This window comes from Calonectris borealis, chromosome 22, assembly GCF_964195595.1.
Source record: "Calonectris borealis chromosome 22, bCalBor7.hap1.2, whole genome shotgun sequence".
NCBI lineage: Eukaryota > Metazoa > Chordata > Aves > Procellariiformes > Procellariidae > Calonectris > Calonectris borealis.
In genome coordinates this window covers 2,764,006-2,786,093 of record NC_134333.1, presented here as the reverse complement: position 1 = coordinate 2,786,093, position 22,088 = coordinate 2,764,006, and the positions used below count along the sequence as shown (strand labels likewise).

The 22,088-nt window shown below is 45.7% G+C and overlaps 1 pseudogene; it reads left to right on the top strand.

Moving 5' to 3' along the window:
• The window catches only part of LOC142091751 (von Willebrand factor A domain-containing protein 5A-like), a 29,515-nt pseudogene extending 10,349 nt beyond the window's left edge, over nucleotides 1-19,166 (top strand).
• The last annotated feature ends 2,922 nt before the right edge of the window (nucleotides 19,167-22,088 follow it).

Sequence of the window (22,088 nt, the reverse complement as noted above, 5' to 3'; positions counted from 1 at the left end):
TGCAGGCTGCCTGTGCACCGCATGGCCATGATGCACCTGCTGTGGAAACTGGCCTGGGAGGGGACAAGCAGGGCAGAGAAGGACATCCGGCACAGCGCAGTTAAGTCCAGCCTCAGCCTGGGGGTTCCGTCCCCCTTCACATCCAGTGTGGCAGTACGCATGAAACAGAGGGATGCCTGGCACCGTGGTAAGGCCAGAAACGGTGGGGATAGGACTGGGAGGGGAAAGCGGGACTTGTTCATCCGATGCCGCCTCACCATCTGCAGCCCCCTATCCTGTGGGCCTGACCACCCTTTTGCCTACCTCTAATACCCATGAGTCTAAGCTCCATCTCCCCACTTCTCTCCCCAGATTCTTTGCCTCCAGACTCCTCCACGTTGTTCTCTCCCTCTTGCAACCTGGTTCCCTGCCAGCTGCTCTGGTTGCGTGGCTTCAGGCCTGTGTGGTTCAAGTCCACCAAGTTTTGGATGGTCCAGAAGTGCCAGTTCTGCCTTGAGAGGCTTGGTCGCAAAGCCCCTGAGGCACTCACCCAGCTTCCAGCATCCTGTAAAGGTAAGGAGAAACTTCTTAGCTGAGCATTCTCAAAATGTGCTGGACTAGGGTTGAACCCTCCTTTCAACATCTATCATCTTCTCACCAGACTTCCTGACTGTCATTGTGCTAGGGATGGGTGGAGTGACGGACAAAGCAAACTCCTTCATCGCAACTCTGGGCTGGAAACTAAGAATCAAATGCCTTAATAGTTCCCTGAAGTAACCTCATCCTTGTCTCTGCTTATCCTTAATTCCATACGCAAACACTAAGTTTGTCACAAAATATCGGCATGAATCTTTAGCTTTACCCTCAGCAAAAAAGAGCCAGCTAGCAGAGACAGGAATGGATCAGGAATGGAATAACCCTGTGCAACAATACAGGCCCAGGGCACACACACTCAAGAAAGCAGCTCTACAGAAAAGATCTTGGGGTCCTAGCAGACAACTAGTTGAACAGAAGTCAGCAGTGTGCCCTTGCAACAAAGAAAGCCAACCTCATCCTGGGCTGTATCAGCCAGAGTGCAGCCACTAGGTGCAGGGGGGTGATCCTTCCTCTGTTCAGCACCGTTGGCTAGCCTGCATCCTGGGGTACTGTGTCCAGCTTCTGCTTCCATTACAAGAAAGGCGTTGACATACTGGAACGAAGCTAGTGGAGGGCCACTAAACTGAGGGGGCTGAGTGAGGAGAGGCTGAGAGTGCTGGGTTTGTTCATCTTTAAGAAGAGGGTACCTTATTTCTGTCTACAACTGGCTGACTGGAGGAAAATAGAAAGCCGGAGGCAGACTTCTTCTTGGAAATGCACAGCATCAGGATAAGAGGCAACGGACACAAGTTGGAACATGGGAAATGCTGAATGGGTACGAAGAAAAAAAATTTTTTTTTTTAAATCGTAAGGATAATCAAAAACTGGTGGAATCTCCAGCCTTAGAGCTATTCAAGACTTGACTACACAGGTACGTGAGCGAGCTGTTCTAATGAGACCTACTTTGAGTAGGGATTTGGACGAGATGACTTCCAGAGGCCCCTTCCAACCTCTGTTAGGCCTCTGTTAGGCCAGCCTTAAATGACCCCCAGTTCTACCCCAACTACTCTGTGCCCGAGTGCTTCTTTTTCTGCCCATAAAAGCTCTTAAATCTACTCTGATTGAAGAGCAGAGCCATGCCTGGGACCATAATGCCCATGGGCTCTGCTTGACCCTCCTCACCTTCACTCTCTTGCGATCCAGTGCTGCTGTAGCTCCAAAGAAGTCTTATTCTTGGAATGTGGAAAGGAAGAGCTCATGCTGAGGCTGGTGGCTTTAAGAGTGGATGATGGAGAAGGACGCCCGTGGGGCTCTCAACAGTGAACATGAGCTGTAACAGGGGAAGTGGCAGGAAGGAGTAACATTAGTGATGCTCATAGGTGGAATTAAGGGTGGTCAGAGAGAATTACGCTGGGTAAACTAGAGCTACAGGACAGATTTTAGGATACTTATGAGGAACTGGGAAGATCTGAGGATGCTCTGGGAGGTCTGGAAAAGGTTCAGGATGCTTGTGGAGGACTGGGAAAAATTGGGAAAGTGCAGAGAGGATGGAGGACAGTTAAGTATACCTGGAGAAGGCAGACTTTAAGGTTACTAGCTGTTGCCTATCTCATATGAGCTGTGTGAATGTTTCTGTCTGCCAGAGCGGGAGCCTTCTCCTGAAGAGCAGGTGATGGAAGAACCGCCAGCATTTAACATCAGTTGGGACTGGACAATTTCACCACTCTCAACAAGACTGTGTGACTTCTCTGGGCTCAGGGTAGTGGTGGCACTCCAGAAAGCAAATGGCTCCTGGGCCCTCACCGCAGCCCTGGCCTCGGCCTTGGGGTTCAGCAAGGCTGATGTTGAGGGACAACGGCCTAGTGAGGTAAGCAGATCAGGGGCAGGAGTGGGGCACTGTCCTGAGCTCAACCTTCCTCTGCTCCAAGTCTCCAGTCTGAGCTGAACTGAGAGGAAGAGATCAAAGCAGTCAGGATATAGAGCCTCTCTGCTTGTGGAAGGCGGGCGTGGAGAGTGTGGGGTGGAATCAGCAGAGGTACTGGGAACTTTCCGATTTTGAGGATTTCAGAAGCTTAGAGAGTTTGTGTGTATGTGTGGAGGTCTTACTTTTTCCACGTGCAGGTTTAGATCTGATCTTTCTTTTTATTTCTTCCCCTTGATTGTTCTGTTTTCCCCCACAGGATGTGCAGCCAACTGTCTGGGCCACAGTTTTGGCCTTAGTCTGGTTGCACCAGTATAAATGGAAGGTATCTTGGTCAGAGCTTCTGGAGGCCAAAGCTTGTAGGTGGCTGCGGGACCAAGCTGGTAAGAAGATTTGGCTGGGAGGAGTCACGCTCTGGGCCTTTCCCATCAAATCCACAGCTGACGCCCATTGACCCATGTTCCTCTTTCCCAGTGCTCCTGTACGGCAGTCTATGAGACTGTCAATACACACAGTATTCCCTTACTGAGTTGTGGTCCCCCTCTGCTTTTTCTCTCTGCTTGCAGAGGTCCAGCTGGATGAATGTCTGGAGGCAGCAAATTCCCTGTTAGGCTGCTTTGTGGAGCCCACCATCTTCAGGATTTGAACTTACCCCGCTACTGGAGGTGGGCAAGAAGCTGGGTGGCAACACAGCCAGGACAGCTGACCCAAACTGGCCAAAGGGATGTATCACATGCCATTAACACCATGCCCTTGTGGGACTGAGCGAGTGAGTGGCTGGGTGGGTACTTAGTTGCTGTCTGGGGCCAACCCACCGCAGCTGGCTTCTTCACATATTTGCTCTTTGCCATAATATGAAAGTTTCCACTGGGTTCTTACACATATACTAAACTTTGCTTCATTTTTCCCTATTCTGCTTTTCTCTGAGGTTTACCCAAATAGTCATCTGCTCAAAATACCAGATCTCAGAGAGAAAAATCCTGTTCAGATACTACAGAAAAACACTTTCTTCATGAATCTATTTATCTATCTGTCTGTCTGTGTGCCTGCCTGCCTGCCTGCCTGCCTGTCTATCTTTCTATCTATCTCCCTCCCTACCTACTTATGTATCTTTCTTTCTGTTTTTTAGAGAAATGTAAGACCAATGTAACTTGGTTTTGCAGGCATTGATTCACTCATCCTTACAAGCTAGAGGACTTCTATTCTTTTTTTTTTTTTTTAAAGAAGGGTTTGTCAAAGGGGTGGATTTCATCATATCACTGCAGTGCCTACTGTAGGTGCCCAGTGCCAGTTCAGCTGTTCTGAGGTATCTGAAACACCTGCCAGACAGAAGGACTGGTTTTCTGAGGTGACAGCTGGAGCATGAATCGAATACCATGTGGCATGGGATTCAGTTGCCTAAATACGGATGTCTAGTGCCATTAATGATGTTCTAGGATTTTCAAGTGTATTGGGGTTACATGGCAAAACTCCCTATTGGTAGTGGGGAGGCTGCAGGTGTGACCTCTGTGGGAAAAGATTGCCCAATGCCAGTCACAGAGGGTTCCAAAACAGTCCCACTATTAGCCAAAGCTGAACCAATCAGCAAAGCTGGTGGCATCCCTGTAAAAATGTATTTAAGAAAACATAAAAAATGCCACACAGGCAGAGGACGAGGGAAAAAAAGAGTGAGAACAGCAGTGCAAACACTAAGGTAAGAGGGGGAGGAGGAGGTATTTCCCTGCAGCCCATGGTCAAGCAGATATTCACGCTGCAGCCCACAGAGGACCCTATGCTGGAGCGGATGGATGTTTGCTAAAGGAATTGCAGCCCATGCAGAGGACCCACGCTGGAGCAAAAGAAAAGTGTGAGGAGGAAGGAGTGCCAGAGAGAAACTGTTATGTATTGATCATAGCCCCCTACCCTCCATCCCCGCTGTAGAGATGGCGGCGGCGGGGCATAGGGGAGGAGCCAGGAGTGAAGAGTGAAGTTGAGCCTGGGAATAAGGGGACATGGGGGGAGGATGTTTTAGTTTTTGTCTTTGTTTCTCACCATCTTACTCTATTTTTAATTGTCAATAAATTATATTAATCTTCCCCAATGTGAGTCTGTTTTGCCCCTGACGGTAATTGCTAAGCAATCTCCCTGTCTTTTTCTTGACCCACGAGCTTTTTCATTTGTTTTTCTCCCCCTGTCCTATTGAGGAAGAGGAGTGAGAGAGCAGCTGCGTGGGTGTCTGGCAGCTAGCCAAGGTCAAACCCTAAGAAAAATTCACCATATTTTAACAGTGGTTACTTTTCTACATCTACACTTTTTATGGTGATTTTTTGGGGCGGTTGAATCTCACACTTAAGATTAGACCAAATTTACCCCATATGCAAGGATGGCTACAGCATCCAGAAATCCCCCAAAATATTAACACAAAGTTGATTTTCTGCCCCAGAACCTCTTAATGGCTTCCTGGACTTCCTTGTTTCTCAAGCTGTGTATGAGGGGTTTTACCATTGGGATCACAATTGTATAGCAGGTGGAGAACACTTTATTCAGATTTAGGGAATTATTGGCAGGTGGTAACACATACATGAAAGTAGAGATCACAATGAGGGGAGATGAACAAGTAGAAATGGCTTTCTGCAGCCCCATTGGGGCCACAGGAAGTCAGATTCAGCATCAGTACAATCATCACCAAGGTGACTGCAAAGCCAGTAATTCAGAAAAGAGCTGCCAGCCCTGGAAAATATTCTGATTCATTACAGCTGTATAATGAGGAGGATTGCAGAGCGCTAAATACCATTCACATGGCATCACGGTCAGTAGAAGACGTTCAGTTCCTCCCAAGGAGCCAAACATACAACTGTGCAGTACAGTCCCTGAAAGAGAGACTTTTTCTCTGTGAGGAAATTGGTTAGCATCCTAGGAACAATATTGGTTGTACAGCAGATCTCAAGGAAGGAAAGATTACCCAAGAAAAAATAAATGAGGATGTGGAGGCTTCAGTCCACACATGGTAAGAAGGAGAAGAGCGTTCCCAGAAACGACTACAAGATAAAAGAGCAAGAGCAACGCAGGGAGCTGTCTCCGATGCAGATCCCAGTGGACTGAATTCTGTCACAGAATTTCTATTCCTTGGGTCAGCATGCAGAAGGGATCTAGAGGACAGAGACTCAGTCATACAAATGAAAACTCTAGGAACATAGGAAGAATTACTACACTGATCTCACTCCAACCTTGGCAAGAGTTTGACATGAAGCAAACTAAATGTATCTTCTTCACTAAGACAGCATCACTGTAGATGATTTATCCTCCTTCATGGACAGGTTCTCATCATTCAAGTCAGAATGGACCTTTGACTGGTAGTGCCTGGACTTGTCTATAGACAAACTACACTACAGTAAATTTCCCCCATTCAGTTATGTTTAGACATTTAAGTAGTTTTCAAAAAATGTCACTGAATCACATAATAATTAGGTTGGAAGGGAACTCTTGAGGTCATCTCCCCCTGCTCAAGCAGGGCCAGATTTCCAGGACAGCTCAGAGGGTTTTTTTTAACATCACAGATATACTGGTTCAATCCACGTTACTACAGACACATTCTTTGACTGGGATTGTGCAGTACACTGTGGGACAAAGCCAAATATGGCTGCCATTAGGAACAAGCTGTAACTCATCTATTTAATAAACAATTAGGTTTAAACATGATACACAGAAAATGCAGAAGAATGAACAAGCCAGAAATACAGAAAAAGAAAGAAGTTAGAAAAGCCAGTACCATGAGCAAGCCAGAGCCCAGCAGTAGCTCACATCTGGTTCATACAGACAGACACCCTCCCCTTGTGCAGAGGCACTCCAGTTTTACCAGCATTGTTTGTAAGTCTCTGACCATCGGACTTTTCTTCATCTCTTTCTTGGTTCCTTTAATATTCCTCTTCCATTGTCAAAAGCAAAAATTACAGTGGTTCTTTTTTCCCTTTTAATGTGTTTATTTAGAACTTATCTGTCTAATTCTTTATCATCTGTCATACTGCCTGGTTAGCTATTCGTCATGGAAAGCCTCTCTCTCTCTTCCTCCTTCATCCCTTATTCTTCCTCTTTGTTATTTTTAGATTTTTTTTTTATTTTTAGAATTTCTTTGCAAACACCAATGCCTCCATCTCAGACAATTTTAAAGTGAGTCTCTTCAGGCCTTCAGAAACTCAGGCCATCTTATTCTCACCAATATGTTTAAAATGTGCCACATGATTCCCTCCCCAAGAGCACCTTTTTGGTTCTTTTGACTGTATAGGAACTTAGAGAGGTAGCTGAGGTGGAGAAATCTACATTACAGTTGTCCAGAGCACAGTATGAAGACTAACACCAAATGGCCAAAATACCATTTATAGCGATTCATAAATTTGTTGTCTTGTACTGAAGGGAAAAAACCCTCGCATTCAGAACTCCTTTGTATGAGAGGAAGACACAAGCCATTTTATCTCTTGCAGAATCTTCCCACTGTTGTTGGATACATTCAGCCCTCCTTCTCAAGGAGATCTTTGATGACTCCTCTGGGAAGAACATGTGAAAGGTGGGAAACCTCTTTCTGTATTCTTCTCTTTTATCTAGAAAAAAGGTAGACAAAATATGTAAGTAAATGCCAAACAGAAAACTACAAAATCATTCAAGAAAAGCACGGACTTGAGGAAAACATTAATCCCTACAGATCTGCAAGTTTCACATCCAAGTTCTTTATCACAATAAGATCCTGCTGCAGCCAGTGAAGAGAGAGGAGATCAGTCAGGGTCTGGAGGTGCCTCTTTCGTCACCTGCTTAACCAGTTGTCTGAGAGAGGGGAATAAATCTCTCTCTGGACCTGCTTGTTCCTCACCAATAACTATAAAGGGAAGCAGTGGTAAATATCCCAGACTTCGTTACTCTGGCTTCTAAATGTAATGCCGCCCCAACTCCTCTTTAAAAGAAGGACCACAATTTAATTACACTGATTTACAGAACAAACCAAGACGACTGTAAAATCCTTATAGCTCAGGACATCACCTAACTGAGAGGGTGAGTACATTAATGTCCATGCAAGCTTCTCTCCATTATACATAAAGCCTGCCCTGTTCCTTTTCTTCTGTGTCCATTTGCGGCAGCAGTGTTGAGTAATGAAGGTCTCTGAAATGCATGGCACTGGATGCTGAGAATGCGAAATGCGAATATACGGAGACAAAATTGCATAGAGTACGTGTTACCAGAACAATTCATGTTGTTGAAGAGTGGAAAGTGCATGACTGTAGGGCATGACTTGTCTTCTCAGAAGATACAGCAATCAGAAGGGTTGTTCTCATCCATTTCCTGATCCTCTATCTTGGGAAATGGGATACCGTTTGTCCAGCAGTATGTAGCTGTTTTCTTGATAGTCTGGGACACAGAGAAATTGTACGCATTTTTCAGTTTGTTTGCTTGTTTGTGAACTCCTAGAATAAATCAGTCCTATCTCCAGTAATAAAATTGATTGCTACAAAACAACGATGGCTAGTTTCTTAGACTACACTTAATTGTAACGTATAATATATTTAAAAGGCTATGCAAGCATTCTCTGAGGAAGAGGCTAAGTCTAGAATATAAAAGAAAATCAAGCACTCACTTCTGGGGTCACTTCTAGCAAGAACCTTTGTTTAACAAAGTACAGCTACACCCAGAAAGGCCATGTAGCTGACTTCCCAGCTTAACCTTGGAATGGTGTCATCACTATGGACGTGCCCAGCGATCACTGGACTGGTTACCCTCAGCAGACCCGATCCTTACCTGTCACCAGTCCTGATCCATACTGACTTGCCAAATTGACCTCGGACCTGCCTCATCACAGCAAACTTGCCTGATGATTCCGACCGTTGGTTGAACCTGACTGCCATCTCCAAGCCTGCCCTGTTTGACTCGCTTGGATCCTGTGAAACTGGGCACTGGCTGGCAAGGCCCTGCCCTGCCTGCTCTGTTATCACACCTGGCTCCCTTTCCCTTAGGAGCGTCTGGCCCTTGGCAGTTAGCTCAGGCCTTCCTGAGCCTGTGCCAAGCACCATGGAGCCTGGCCCACACCTGCGCAGGACCTTGCCGCTATGACTCCTCTTGAGGGACAAGCCTGGCCCGGGGCTCTGATATCCCCACGCTGCCAACCTACCACCCATTCCCAGGCACCTGAGCGATGTCCTTCCTCAAACCTGCCAACCCGCCAAGGCTCGCCAGGGGCAGCTCAGAGAACCCCCTGTCCCACCCTCTTCACTCTCAGTCCAGCCTGGACCCCGGCCTGAACACCCCTACCCAACCCCAAATCTCTTGTGCCATGTCCCCTTCCCAGTTGCCAGTCCCTGCTCTAGCTCTGTGTCCCCTGAAATAGTCCTCTGACAACACCACAATGAAATCGCTCTACAGCAAGGCCCTTCTGAACCCAGACCTCCCACACATGAGGACACACTTTGCTGGGATGGAAGGCTACTGTCAGGGTCCTGAACGCACTTAGTAGGCCCTAATGGTCCTGGGGCCTCCCAGGACCCTTCCCATTGGCCCAGGGGTCTCACTGATGTTGTACAAGTAGCAGTGTTCAGCTCAGCCACAGATGTGCCTGGCCATGGACTCCATTGATCCACACCCCGACCCGTGGACTGACTTCCCAGCTTGACCCTGGACCTGCCTTTTCACCATGGACTTGCCTGATAATCTGGACTCCTGACTGACCTTGTCTGCCATCCTCGGACTGCCCTGCTTGTCTCTCTCCGGTGCTGCAGGGCTGGACCCTGGCTGGTGAAGCCCCTGCCCTGCTGGTCATGTTATTGAGCCTGGTTCCCTGTCCCTTAGGGAGGACCTGGCCCTCGCTGCTCCCTGACAATCTTATTTGTAGTCAGACAGAAATGGGCACTTGAAGAGATCAGTTAATCTATTTTCAATGCCTACTGTAAGATGCCCAAAGGAGCCAGAGCCTCCGCATGCAGCTGCCTCCACTGTCCCTAAAGTGAACATGGCTGAAAATACCCAGAGAAGCAGCAATTTGAATATCCCAGCACATTTTAAATTCTCACAAGACACTAAACTTCATCAACTTGAGTCAACCTCCAAAAGAAATTCCAAATCAAATACTATGTTAGGAAGGAACGCAAACTACAACAAGGAATGGTGATAGTTTTGTATAGTGTCTTTCCCTCACCTAATTCCCCCAACAATATGAAAGAATCCAATGTCAACATCATGTGTCCTCACCCTGCTCAACAGCACGAGGTTCTCTTTGATGAATGTCATCAACTGCCCTTAAGGAATGAGTAATATCACTTACAGGCAGAAAAATCCGAGTTAGCCCTAAGGAAAAAAGGGAGGATACGAAATTTGTGAGCTTTCCCCCTGACGCACCCTTGATAGCCTGACAGCTTGATAACCTTGGTAGGTTACCATACAATACCTATGAACAAGACAAAAATGGCTCACATTCTACAAGTATCTGTTTCTCCAACTGCCTAGAAAAGAAGCCCAAACAATGCGATGATCAGCGTACCAACCTGCCAGAATCTGTTCAGACATTTCTTTGAAAATTGCTTTGACAATGATTGTAATGCATTTCTGCAGTCTCCAACCCAATGACGCAAAAGGAGGTTCTCCAAAGCCATAGCCACACACGTACCTCAAAAGGATCTCCAGAGCTGAAACCAAAGGAAATGATCAGATCTGTTCACCGCTGTGCTCGAAGGACCAGAGGATAGGCAGGATTTATTGCCAGGCCAGCATCAATCAACGAGATGATTTTGGTTTTGACCAAAAGGGTCAGAGGGCTGAATGTTAGCTAATCAAATGAAAAAAAAAAGAGATTTCATAAGACATATATAAACATATATATATATATGACCAGCCCCAAAAGAGTCCATTGGTCTTCACTCATGATGCACCCCAAAAATGTATTGAAACCTCCCTCTCCTTGCCTCTCCTGCCCAACCAGATGTCCAGCTGTATTCTGACAAGAGGAATCCAAATCCCTCTGACCTCTCTCTCTGACTGTGGTCAATTGCAGACCAGAATTCTTGATGGGCTTTTCGAAGATCGAGAGATCATAACCCTAGAATTATGCAACCATCGTTTTAAGATAAGAAGATCTTTGAGCAGAGAAATGAATGCATGAGCCAGCTAGAGATCATGACACCTAACTGCAGTTGTCTAAATGCAGGTTTCTACTTACACGCTAGGTGGCAAAGCTTCCATTATCATAAGTGCACATCCAGCCAGGGCAGGTGATGGAATCTAGAGACCAATGGAGTCTTAGTACAGCTGAAACAGATTTGAATAAGCCACTCAAGGCACAAACTATGCAGGACTTGGGCCCTACACCAGCTGGCATATTTGCCGGGCTTGAGGCTCACAGGCTCTGGAATGGACTGGTTACACCAGTGCTGCACAAGAGTGAGGCCTGACCTTTTCTGGGCCTCTTACAGCCTTCTTGTGGTTCAGGGGGATTGCTATTTCCCTTCATCTTCTTTCCAGCTGAAAGTGAGAGCCGTGCTACAGCCCAGTAGAATGACCTGTACGAGGTAGGGGAATATTAGCTGAAAGCCATGAGAGCATCAAGAAATCATGTGAGAAGAACGTGAGAAGATCAGCCCAGTGAAAGAGTTTGGAGGACTGTACTGCGCAGACAGAGATCCAAGCCTTATCTGTGAACACACTCCTTGGAACAGGCATTGGAGAGAAAAAAGACCTGTCTGCAATGTCCAGATTTAATCTCAGAGCACTAGTCGGTTCACTCCAGAAGGAACTGTCCAAAAACTGCACATACACTGTGGCTGATGGAACTAGCAGAGCCCTGGATCTAAACACGTAATGTATCACCTAACATTGCAAATGTATTTGAGGAATTTCAGTGTGAAATTTTACTTTGCAACTTATTTGTGTCTTGCTTAGACCTCTTCCTGCTCTCTTTGGTGCAAATCCAAATAATCCTCATTTCACCCACAACCGAGGCTATTAAATATTGCAGATACAAGCTAAATGAGTTCAGTTCATTGAAAACAAGCTTCAGTTTCGATAAAAGGGCAGAAATGCTGATTAGCCGCCACAAAAAAACCCACAGTAAGAATGGAGTTGCCTGTTAAAGAAAACCCAGTTTTGCTTTCAGATGTCTTGGCTCATGACTTTTTAATTTCAAAATTTCTCTAGAGATGGAAGTTCCAAACGACACTTGACATGAGGGCACCCTAGGTGTCCAGCAGCAATCCACTCAGTAATCCACTACCTGCAGCTGCCGAGACCCTATACTTCATCAGTTTGGCATGTCTGAGAAATCTTGCTGACAACACAGGCTCAGTCAGGAGCACGGACAGATGCAAACCAGTGATTGTTCAGGATTAGGCCTCTTTTTTTATTTACTTAGGGAGGCAGATTCTAAGTGCTTTCATGAGACTTAAAAACTTTGTGGATATTGGAAACTAGTCCCTGGACGAGAATATCACTGGCACGTATTCTGCAATATGAGTTCCACCAAATCTTCCTACAGTGGCTTTACCCAAGATTTACACTGGAATTCAAGTTCACAAAACCCCAAAGGTGATTTTTTTCAAAGCACATACAATACAAAGAGTAATCAAAGATATTAAAAATGAGATAAACTTGCCTAGGAGGTTTTCATGGGATGATTGTAACACTCCTTCTAGAGTACCTTCTTCTCCAAGACACACTGAGGAAGACCAAGTGGAGACAAAGCACAAAAACCAGTCACACTCAAGAAACAGATAGATGGCAACCTACAGGGCAACTTTTTACTACAAATGCAGGTGGGCATTTCTACCGGGGATGAAGAAGGCATCATTGTCATGATAATCACTAATGTACAATACCTGCCTCCAAATTCCTTTTCTATCTCTTTGCCCAGTTCAGCACAGCTCTCCATTCTTTCCTCCTTTGTTTTCATTGCCCAAGTATTACACATCTCAATGCACAGTTGGTAGGATGCACTTTTTCCTTGTCTTCTTAAAAAGAGAGAAAAGAAGAAAAGGAAAATATGAGAAGGCACAACAAAGGAATCGCCATTTGTAAAACCATGTTACTGAGAAAACAAATGGTTAGAAATCTCAGCATCGTTCACTTGCCTGACAATATATTCAACAATGTCTCGAAGACTTCCTTAGGATCACTCACAGCACACAACTGAAGGTCTAGTAGAAGAAGAGCGGGCTGGTAAGCCATGAAAGTATCTGAATGACTCTCTAAGAAAGAGACGATAAAAGTTACATCCGAGTGGAATTTGTCTTACCAAACAGCTGATTAGACAGTAATTGACACGGGAATTAATGAAGATGTAGTCCCTGCATTCAGTGAAATCTGTAGAAACACTGACCTCATTCCTCTTATCCTAAAGAAGCTGTTTAAGCTGGTGAGAGGAACCATGTGCCAAAGCGAGTATTTCTCTCTGTTGACAATAAAACCACCTAACACTGAGCATTCACACCTGGACAGCTGCACAACCATACCAGGATTCAGATGGCCTTTGTATTCATCTTGGAAGAAAAGTTCCATGAAGCAAAGTAGCAGGAGGAGGAGCGGAAATATAGTTTGGAGTAATGGGAATTTTCTAATATGCCTCAAATACTTCATTCCCATTTTGAATTTAAAAATAAATAAATAAATGAATGAATGAATAAATAAAGGAATAAAGGAATAAAAAATGTAGTGATGATTTGAGTGAAGCGTGATGTGATTTGTTCCAGTATTACCAAGAAAATACTGTGGGAATGCATTTTGTGTTTCAGAGTCATTAAAATCTAAATTTTCCAGGTGAAGATTTCAATATGAAAGGAGAACAAAAAAAAAAAAAAAAAAAAATTCTGTGGGAAATCTGAATTTTATAAAAAGTGAAAGAGAACAGGATAACAGGTCCATGAAAGGTGCCATATTTAATATTTACTTTCTTTTCCTTGAAGTCTGTTGTCAACCAGCAATGATGGTTAGCACAATATGATTTATCTTCTATTAAATTTACGTTTGGAAGAACATATCTGCTGGCATGCACTTATTTCAGGAACTGGAGCTGAGCCGTTCCTCATCTGGATTTTTATGTCTCAATCTTAAGTCTAAGTTCTCACACCGAAAGAGCCACAGGCACTGGCGTACAGACTGCTTGTAGCAGCAGACGTGAGGGCGAGCCAGATCTGCTCTTGCACCTGCTCTGCCCACCCTGCTGTCCCCGAGTTTCCCAGGTGGAAAGATCAGCTGGCGTATTGCAATCTGGAGCCAGCACTAACGCACAGGCAGTGTGGACAAGCACGAAGTTTGGACCTGAGTGTGAGCGTGAGCCTTGAACCTGCCTGGTGCAGGCTTCACTTGTACTCCCTGGCCACAGCAGCTACACACGAGTGCGGTAACACCACCTTCCCAGAAGCCCATTAGTAAAGTGCATCTGACACGAGTGAATCCCTCCAAAATGTCAGTGTGGTTATTTTAGTTGCATGTTCAAGATCTCACAAATGGTTATGTATATGAGAGACAAGAAGGTCTGGATTTCCTTGTGGCTGGCTGACGCTCCTGTCAGTCCCCTAAGGGAAACATGGGGCAAGCAGAAAAGAATGTTAAATTTAAAAAAAATAAATAAAAAAAACAACGAAGCAGCACAATAACCCACCAAGTCTATGCAAGGACCTGCCTTCACATAAGTAAACTCTTCTTTGTGGGAACAAGGTGAGACTGTCTTGGAAGAAATAAAAGGATAATTAAAACAAGAATACCCCTCCCAATAAAATAGTCATTGTCTGCCAATGAAAGACATCAGGAAAGCTAGCCATGCACCTAAGCATAGAGGTACAGTGCTATTTTAGATTCCTCGGAGGATCTCACCTGCCTTGTGGCTGACACTCCAGAAGAGTACCAATCTCCTGCTGGTTCTGTTCATCACTTATAGCTGTGTCTTCGTTGTCTCAGATACTTGACAGCATCTCAGTCACCTCAATTATTCCCCCAGGAGTTTTGATAGCCCCCTGCCTCTGAGTTTAAGATATCATCTCTGATGCTTCCACATCTCAAGGAATCTAATGTGAAGAAGATCAGTCCACGTTCACTGACGTGATATTTAAACTTTCCCCTGTGGTACTGGCAGAGATTCACCTGACCAAAATTGGACTTCTACAGTCCACGCTCATGCTGCCATAGATTTCTATTCAATGGAGAGGCATTTCCAGACAAAGTTTCATCACATCTTTAAGCAGATACCTAAATGTTTCTGTGAAGAGCACCTGTGAAGTTCTTCTTTCTCACTCATGAAGAGACCTTAAGGTGAGTAACTCAAATGTTCATAACAATGTCATAACTGTCTAAAATGACATGCAAGAAGCAGTGTTTTACTTTGGCCATTTTCAGAGAAATTCAGTTGAGGTTGGAAGGGACCTCTGGAGATCACCTAGCCCACCTCCTGTGCTCAAACGAGGGTCAGATACAGCAGGTTGCTCAGGGCCATATCCCCCTGGGTTTTTAAATAGCTCCAAGAATGCAGACTCCACAGTCTCTCTGGGAAACCTGTTCCAGTGTTCAGCCATCCTCACAGTAAAAAAGTTTTTTCTTATGTTTACATGGAATTTCTTGTATTTGAATTTGTGTTCATTGTCTCGTGTCCTTTCAGCAGATATCACTGACAAGAGTCGGATTCCATCTTCTTTGAATCCTCCCATGAGGTATTTATACAAATTGACAGGATCCCCCTTGAGCCTTCTCTTCTCCAGGCTGAACAGTTCCAGCTCTCTCAGTCTCTCCTCATATGAAAGATGCTCCAGTCCCTGAATCATCTTTGTGGCCCCTTTCTGGACCCCCTACAGTATGTCCACATCTTTCTCATACTGGGGAGCCCAGAACCGGACACAGTACTCCAGCTGTGGCATCGCCAGTGCTGAGAAGAAGGGACCTCCCTCGACCTGCTGGTGGTGCTCTTCCTAATGCAGCCCAGGATACCATTAGCCTTCCTTGCCACAAGGGAACACTGCTGGCTCATGTTCAACTTGGTGTTCACCAGGATCCCCACGTCTTGACTGAAAAGCTGCTTTCCAGCTGGTCTGTCCCCAGGCTGTCCTGGTGCCTGGGGTTATTCCTCTCCACGTGCAGGACCTTGCATTTCCCTTTGCTGAACTTCATGAGGCTCCTGTTGGTCCATTTCTCCAGCCTGTCAAGACTTTACCCAACCAGTCCTCCCAGTTTCAAATTATCTGCAAACTTGCTGAGGGTGCACTTGGTCCCATCATCTGAGTCATTAATGATGATGTTAAAAGTATCAGACTTAGAATTTAGTCCTGTAGTAGACCACTAGTGCCTGGCCTCCAGCTGAACTTCATGCCACTGAACACAGCTCTCTCGGCCCACAAGTTCAGGCAGTTTTCAATCCACCCCACCGTCCACTTAGCTAGACCATAATTCCTCAGTTTGTCCATGAGGATGTGATGGGAGGCAGTGTCAAAAGCCTTACTAAGAGGATGGTAAACAACATCTGCTGCTCTCTGTTCATCCACCAAGACAGCCATCTCATTGTAGAAGGCTTTCATGTCGGCTAAGCATGATTTGCCCTTCATAAATCCATGCTGACTACTCCTCATCAGCTTCTTATGCTGGTCTTCCAGGAGGATTTGCTCAATCACCTTCCCAGGGACTGAGCTGGCTGACCTGAGGCTTCCTGGATCCTCCTTCCTGCTCTTTCTGAAGACAGGAATGGCACCTTTCTTCCAGTCATCAGAAACCTCCCTCTATTGCCATGACCTTCCAAAGATGGTTGAGAGGGGCCTTGCAATGACATCAACCAGCTCCACCAGTGGGTGTATCCCATCAGGTCCCACGGACTTGCCTATGTCCAATTTGTTTGCATGTTCCTTAACCTGATGCAATTTGTTTACATGTTGCCAAGGATAAGGGACTTCCTTGCTCCAGACTTTCCCACTGGTCTCAGGGTCCAGGGGTTGCCAGTCTAAACAGTAAAGAGTGAGCAAAGGCAGCACTGAATACCTCAGCCTTTTCCACGTCCTTTGTCACCAGGACTCCTGCCCCATTCAGCAGCAGGCCCACATTTTACCTAGTCTTCCTTTTGCTGCTGACAGACCTATGGAAGCCCTTCTTGTTGCCCTTCACATCCCTCGCCAGATGTAGCCGTGCTTGACACTTCAGGTCTCACTTGGCAGTTTCCTTAGTGCCCACGATGAGGAGCCGTGGGGGGTGATAACCTGAGGGCCACGCAAGCAACAGCGATCAGATTGGCAGATGGGGGTGTCTGCCCACTGCAGCACGGAGCCTCTCACTACTATCATTCACCTCTTCCTTCTGTTGGTGGTCAGGCTCATCTGGCTCTCATGCTTCATTTGACAGAGCTCTCACTCCTTCATGCTTGCAGTCCCTCCTCTTTTCTGAGCGTACTAAATGTATTCCATAACTGAAAATCTTCAGGTGGAGCAGGAGCCTTCCTCCTGGTGCCAGAACTCACCAGCTTCCAGCTTTGGCAATTATGAGTCTCCACTTCCCAATCGGATACCCACAGAGCGCTCCTCCTTTGATACAGTTGGAATTTTGGCTCTTCAAGCTGCACAGTCTTGGATAAGATCTGGACAATCTCTGTCTTGTCATCTCTGATGATGACAAATGGCATACCAGTGGAGCTTCTGTTAGGCATAGCTGTATTTCTGTTTGGAACTAGAGGACTGCAGGGGTTACTTGAGGGTAATGTGAAGTGTGTGCTCAATTTCAGCACGTGCAACAACTGATTTGAGCCTAGCAGCAACAGAAAAAATGTTGTACCTCGTATAAACTTCAGATTTTCTTCCATGCTTCGAAGAGCACTCCCCCCAAAAAAAGATGTGCTTAAAGTGCTTGCTTTATAATAGTCTCACTAAGAATTCAATCCAAGTTTGCCTTTCAGTAGTACACTTCTCTTACTTAACTTTCAAAATCTGTAAAACAGATGTCTAAATCGGAACTCCTTTGCCTAGTCTTCCCTTTGTCTACTGAAAGGATTATACACCTCCTGAGATTATTTACTCACTTTTCCTCCTGCTAGGTCTACACAGTTTTGTGGACCAGATTTTTGTGTTACTTAAGGCCAGAGTCCCATGGAAAACATCAGTGTCCTGCTTTCATCTGGGAGAGACTTAACTTTCTTTCTGGTGGCTGGTGGGGCGTGCTGTGTTTTGGGTTTGGTATGAGAGGAGCGTTGATGGCCCATTGATGTTTTGGTTGTTGCTGAGTGGTACGTGCACTGGGGACTTTTTGGCTTCGCATGCTCTGCCAGGTGCACAGGAAGCTGGGGCAGGGAGCAGAGCCAGGGCGGTTGAACCAGCTGGCCAATGGGGTATTCCATACCATATGACGTCATGCTCTGTATAAAAGCTGGGGAGGCGGGGGGCGGCTCTCACGGTTCAGGACACACAGGGTGTCGGTCAGCGGGTGGTGAGCAGTTGCATTGTGCATCGCCTGCTTTGTATATTCTATTATTGTTGTTGTTATCATTGTTATTATTACTGTTCTACTTTGTTTTATTTCAGTTATTAAACTGTTTTTATCTCAATCCATGAGTTTTCCTATTTGTGCCCTCCCGATTCTCTCCCCCATCCTACTGGAGTGGGGGGCTGAGCAAGCGGCTGCATGGTGTTTAGTTGCTGGCTGGACTTAAACCACGACACCATGGACTTGTTCCCATTCCTTTGCCTGCTCTAACCCTATGTTCTCTCTACTTGGCAGCTGAAGCCAAGGACCAAACTGAGGAAGTGAGTCGTATCCCCTTGCCCAGCCACAACAAGCGTGTGGAACCGGGAACTATACGCAAAGTGGCTGACTGGGGCTGGACATTGATGACATGGGATAAGACTAGTGTGCTGATGGAGATGGACCTGAAGGTGCAGCATGACAAAGTGTGTGAGGAGTCTTTCAAAAGGAACTATCTGTGTCAGTCTATGATCTGTGCTGGTGATGAGGATGGCAAGAAATCTACTTTCTGTGTAAGTGTTGTTTCGGGTTCCAAGCTTGGGATTGAGGTTGGGACTAGACAGTCAGGTTGGTTCTCAGGTGGGGGACGAGGGGGATTAAAATGAACTGGATACTTCAGAATGATGTGCCGAGGCTCCTCTCAGGAGCTCTGAAGCTGATGTGCTGACTGAACCGGGGTGCAATTGCCCAACTGTCAGCATCGTGTGCCTTTTTACGTACCTGGGGATATTCTAGCCAGCCTAGCCACTGCTCCAGCAGGCTCCAGATCTCGTGTAAATCCTTTGTCATATCCTCCTGACACAGTGGGATAGCTCGGATATGCCCACATGTCTAAAGTAGGACTACGTTCTTCTTTTCAGGGTTGTGAAGGCAGTTTCGGAACCTCAGACAGACTCCAGGTTTGAATTGCTTCACGGATCGGCTTAGAGGAGTAGTGAGGCAGCTACAAGCCCTGTGGAGCTGGGCCTGGAGGGAGATGGTCGAAAGAGGAGGTTCTTTACACGGAGGGAGGCAAGAGGGCCAGTTTCTTCCTTAGGGCAGGGAAGCTGTGCTCTGACATGTCTGACCTCTCCCACTCCTTTTACCTCACAGGGTGATTCTGGTGGCCCATTAGTCTGCAATGGGAAGGCTCATGGCAGTGTTTCTTATGGACACAAATATCGTATCTTCCCTGAAGTATTTACCAGTGTCCTATTTTGAAGCCTGGATATGTGAAGAGCTGAGGAAGTTTGCGCTCCAAGACCTCCCTGACTCTCCCTCCTCTGACTAAAATGCTCAGTGCCCCGTTTCCACAATGCATCAAAAATCTGCTGACGCTCAGAGGCTTCCAGGGGCAGCTGAAATGGAGTCAGCGATGCCCTCATGGCATACGCACAGGCTTCTGCACTAAGGAATGTCTCCGTGGCAAGGTAAAAAAGCAGGTCCCAAGCATGCACATTTGCACATTATTCCCTTCCTCCCACTGCTGCCCAACAGTGCTACCTCCTGCTCTGCTTTCTGACCACCAATAAAAACATGTTCAAACTTGCTCGTGTGTGCAGCCTTCTTGGGCACAGGATGGAACGCTTGAGGGTGAGAATGACGAGGCTCAATGCAATGTGATAGTGACAGTTAGTGAGCTGATACCAGCAGGATATTGTGATCTTTAATGTACGGGATGCCAAAGAAAGCTCTTCTGTGTTATTTCCCTTCGCTGCTGTTAATAACAGAAAGTGTGATTAGTAAATCCAAGGGACAAAAGTCCACTGAAAATCACTGAACAGAAAGGAGAGAGGAATTAATTTTGCCAGTTCTAGACAAGTGGTCTAAGCTGCTTTTGGTATCACGGGGAGATACAGACATTTCTGACATCCTGTTGGCGATTCTATGGCATGAATCCCTGCCTGTTAAGCAGACTATCTTTCAGATGAACAATGCCTTGAACACACTTACTTCTCTTCATTACTCAAAGAATATATTGGGGCAATAATGTTTCCGGGGAATTTAGGGCCTTTTTAGACGTCCCAGGCTATTCCATTTTGTCTCCAGCTGCTGCTCCAGAAGGTATATGGTACATCCTGTGTTGTATCACCCAAATCATGACAATGGCTCTGATACCCTAGAACACTTCTATTTAAGCCATTTTTGAAAGTCAGAAGGGTGATTCCATTGAGATGTTCTGGTACGTTCAGCTTGGCCTGCAGCTCCTACTGTACAGGAGCTGAATCTTGTGGAGCCCCTAAGCCGTATCTACTAGCCCTGTTCATGTTGCAGTCCAGAGCATCTAAAGTAGCACAAGATGCTGGTAAAAGAGAGTTCTTCACTAGGAAGTCAGAATGCCTTTCCTGTCCCCTAGGTGTTCCCTCACCAAGTTTAAGGAAAAGACACCAGGTCTCTCAACCATGAAGGTGTCAGACACAAGTATGGTTATGACAGCAACAGGTTTCTTCTCCTGTTCCGAACTCCACCGATCAGGAGCAGGATTGTTTGACAGATGTACCATCTGACAGTTACCATCACATGAGTTGCTTCACCTGATATTCCTTTCCCCTCCCAAGTTCTTCCCCTTTACCACTAGCTATCCCCTTAAATAAAAAGCCCACTTCTGCTTACCCTTTCCTCACTAGCCAAGGTTTTGTTATGTTTAAAGACTTCTTTCATACTTATGATATAGTTGCTCTGGTAATATCTACCTTGTTGATTAGTTCTGTTAAGCTCGTACTCCCCATTTGTTATCAATAGTGTCCCATCATTTCCCATGTTGCTGATTTTTGGCGATGCCCTGAGTCAGGTCAAACTGTACACATATTACACCCCTTTTGCTGTCTGCAATGCCTTCTCATCACTCCTGTTGTTGTCTTCTTAGTGTAGGCCAGGGATGACCATGTGTACACATATCCTAATGCCTATTTTTAGATGCCTATACATAGGTCCAAATCAGGTGCTGAATCCAACCCCTGATGTTACGTAAGATTATTCCCATCCCAGTTTCCTAAAATTTAAATAAGATGGGTTCCAGCAACCATGATATGAATTACTGAAACCTGTACATGTTACAGATTTGACACTGTTTCCTTCATCAGTGAACAAAAAATACACAGTTTGTTTCAGAAAACATCTAGCATTCTTCCCACCCTCACTCACTGGATTATAGAGGTAGCTGTGGGAAAATAATGGAAGATTGGCGAGGAGAACTGTAAACATGCTCAAGTGACTTGCAGCTGAGGTGTCGAAAAACACATATATCGTACTAACCATTGTTTAGCCTTGTGTGTTGGACAAGTAGAACGTCTGTGTTTAGATAACATAGGCCTGTGATAGACTTAGAGGCACCGTACTGAAGACGATTGAGATTCCTGCCCTGCTGTGGGGAAAGATCAAAGCACGGTGGTAAACTGTGCCTGTGCGAAACCCTGATATACGGGCGAAAACAGCAGGTTCGGTGATCTTCTAGCGTGAACCGAGCCCCGTGGTGCCTGTGTCCCCGCCTGTGTGCCTCTGCCAGGGTACTGCTTTGGGGATCCCCCGGTTGGCGAGGTAACGAAAATAAATTTACTCTTTGCATTTCATCCATTGTTTTATGTTTGTTCCTGCATCCTGCCTGTGCCGGCTCACACAGCAGCCAACACTCTTCACCTGCTGAGGCTCAAAGTGAAGTATATATACATCAGAGAAAGATCTATCACACATCACGTATCACTGAGACGCATGAGGATGGAAGGCTCAGGCATTTGTTCACAGATAGCTGACGACGTTATTTTTCCCTCTGTCCCATACCTTCCCATACTTTCTGATTTCATTCCATTGAAGGAACTGTTCTGTGTGTACAAGTGGCTCCTTAAATGACACAGTGATGTTGTTTGCACAAAGCCCTTTGTACTTCCCTTCATTCTTCATGTGGACTTGGACTACCCAGCAAGAGAGTGGTTTGTGGACTAGCTACCACTATCCTAAATCATTCAACATGAAGAAAAGAAAACCAGAAAGCTTGTGGCAAGAAAAAGGAAGGAGAAAAACTGAAAGAACAGGTTTCAATAATCTACAGGAATATTGACAACTGTTTGTAGATGGATTGATGAATGGATGAATGCATGGGTGGATGGATGTGTAGGAATAGGTATGTCAGTGAATGGACGGATGTCTAAGGAGGGACAGAAATGTTATTAAATTATTTTCTTTCACGTTCTCCATTGCGTCCACATTTACAAGCACC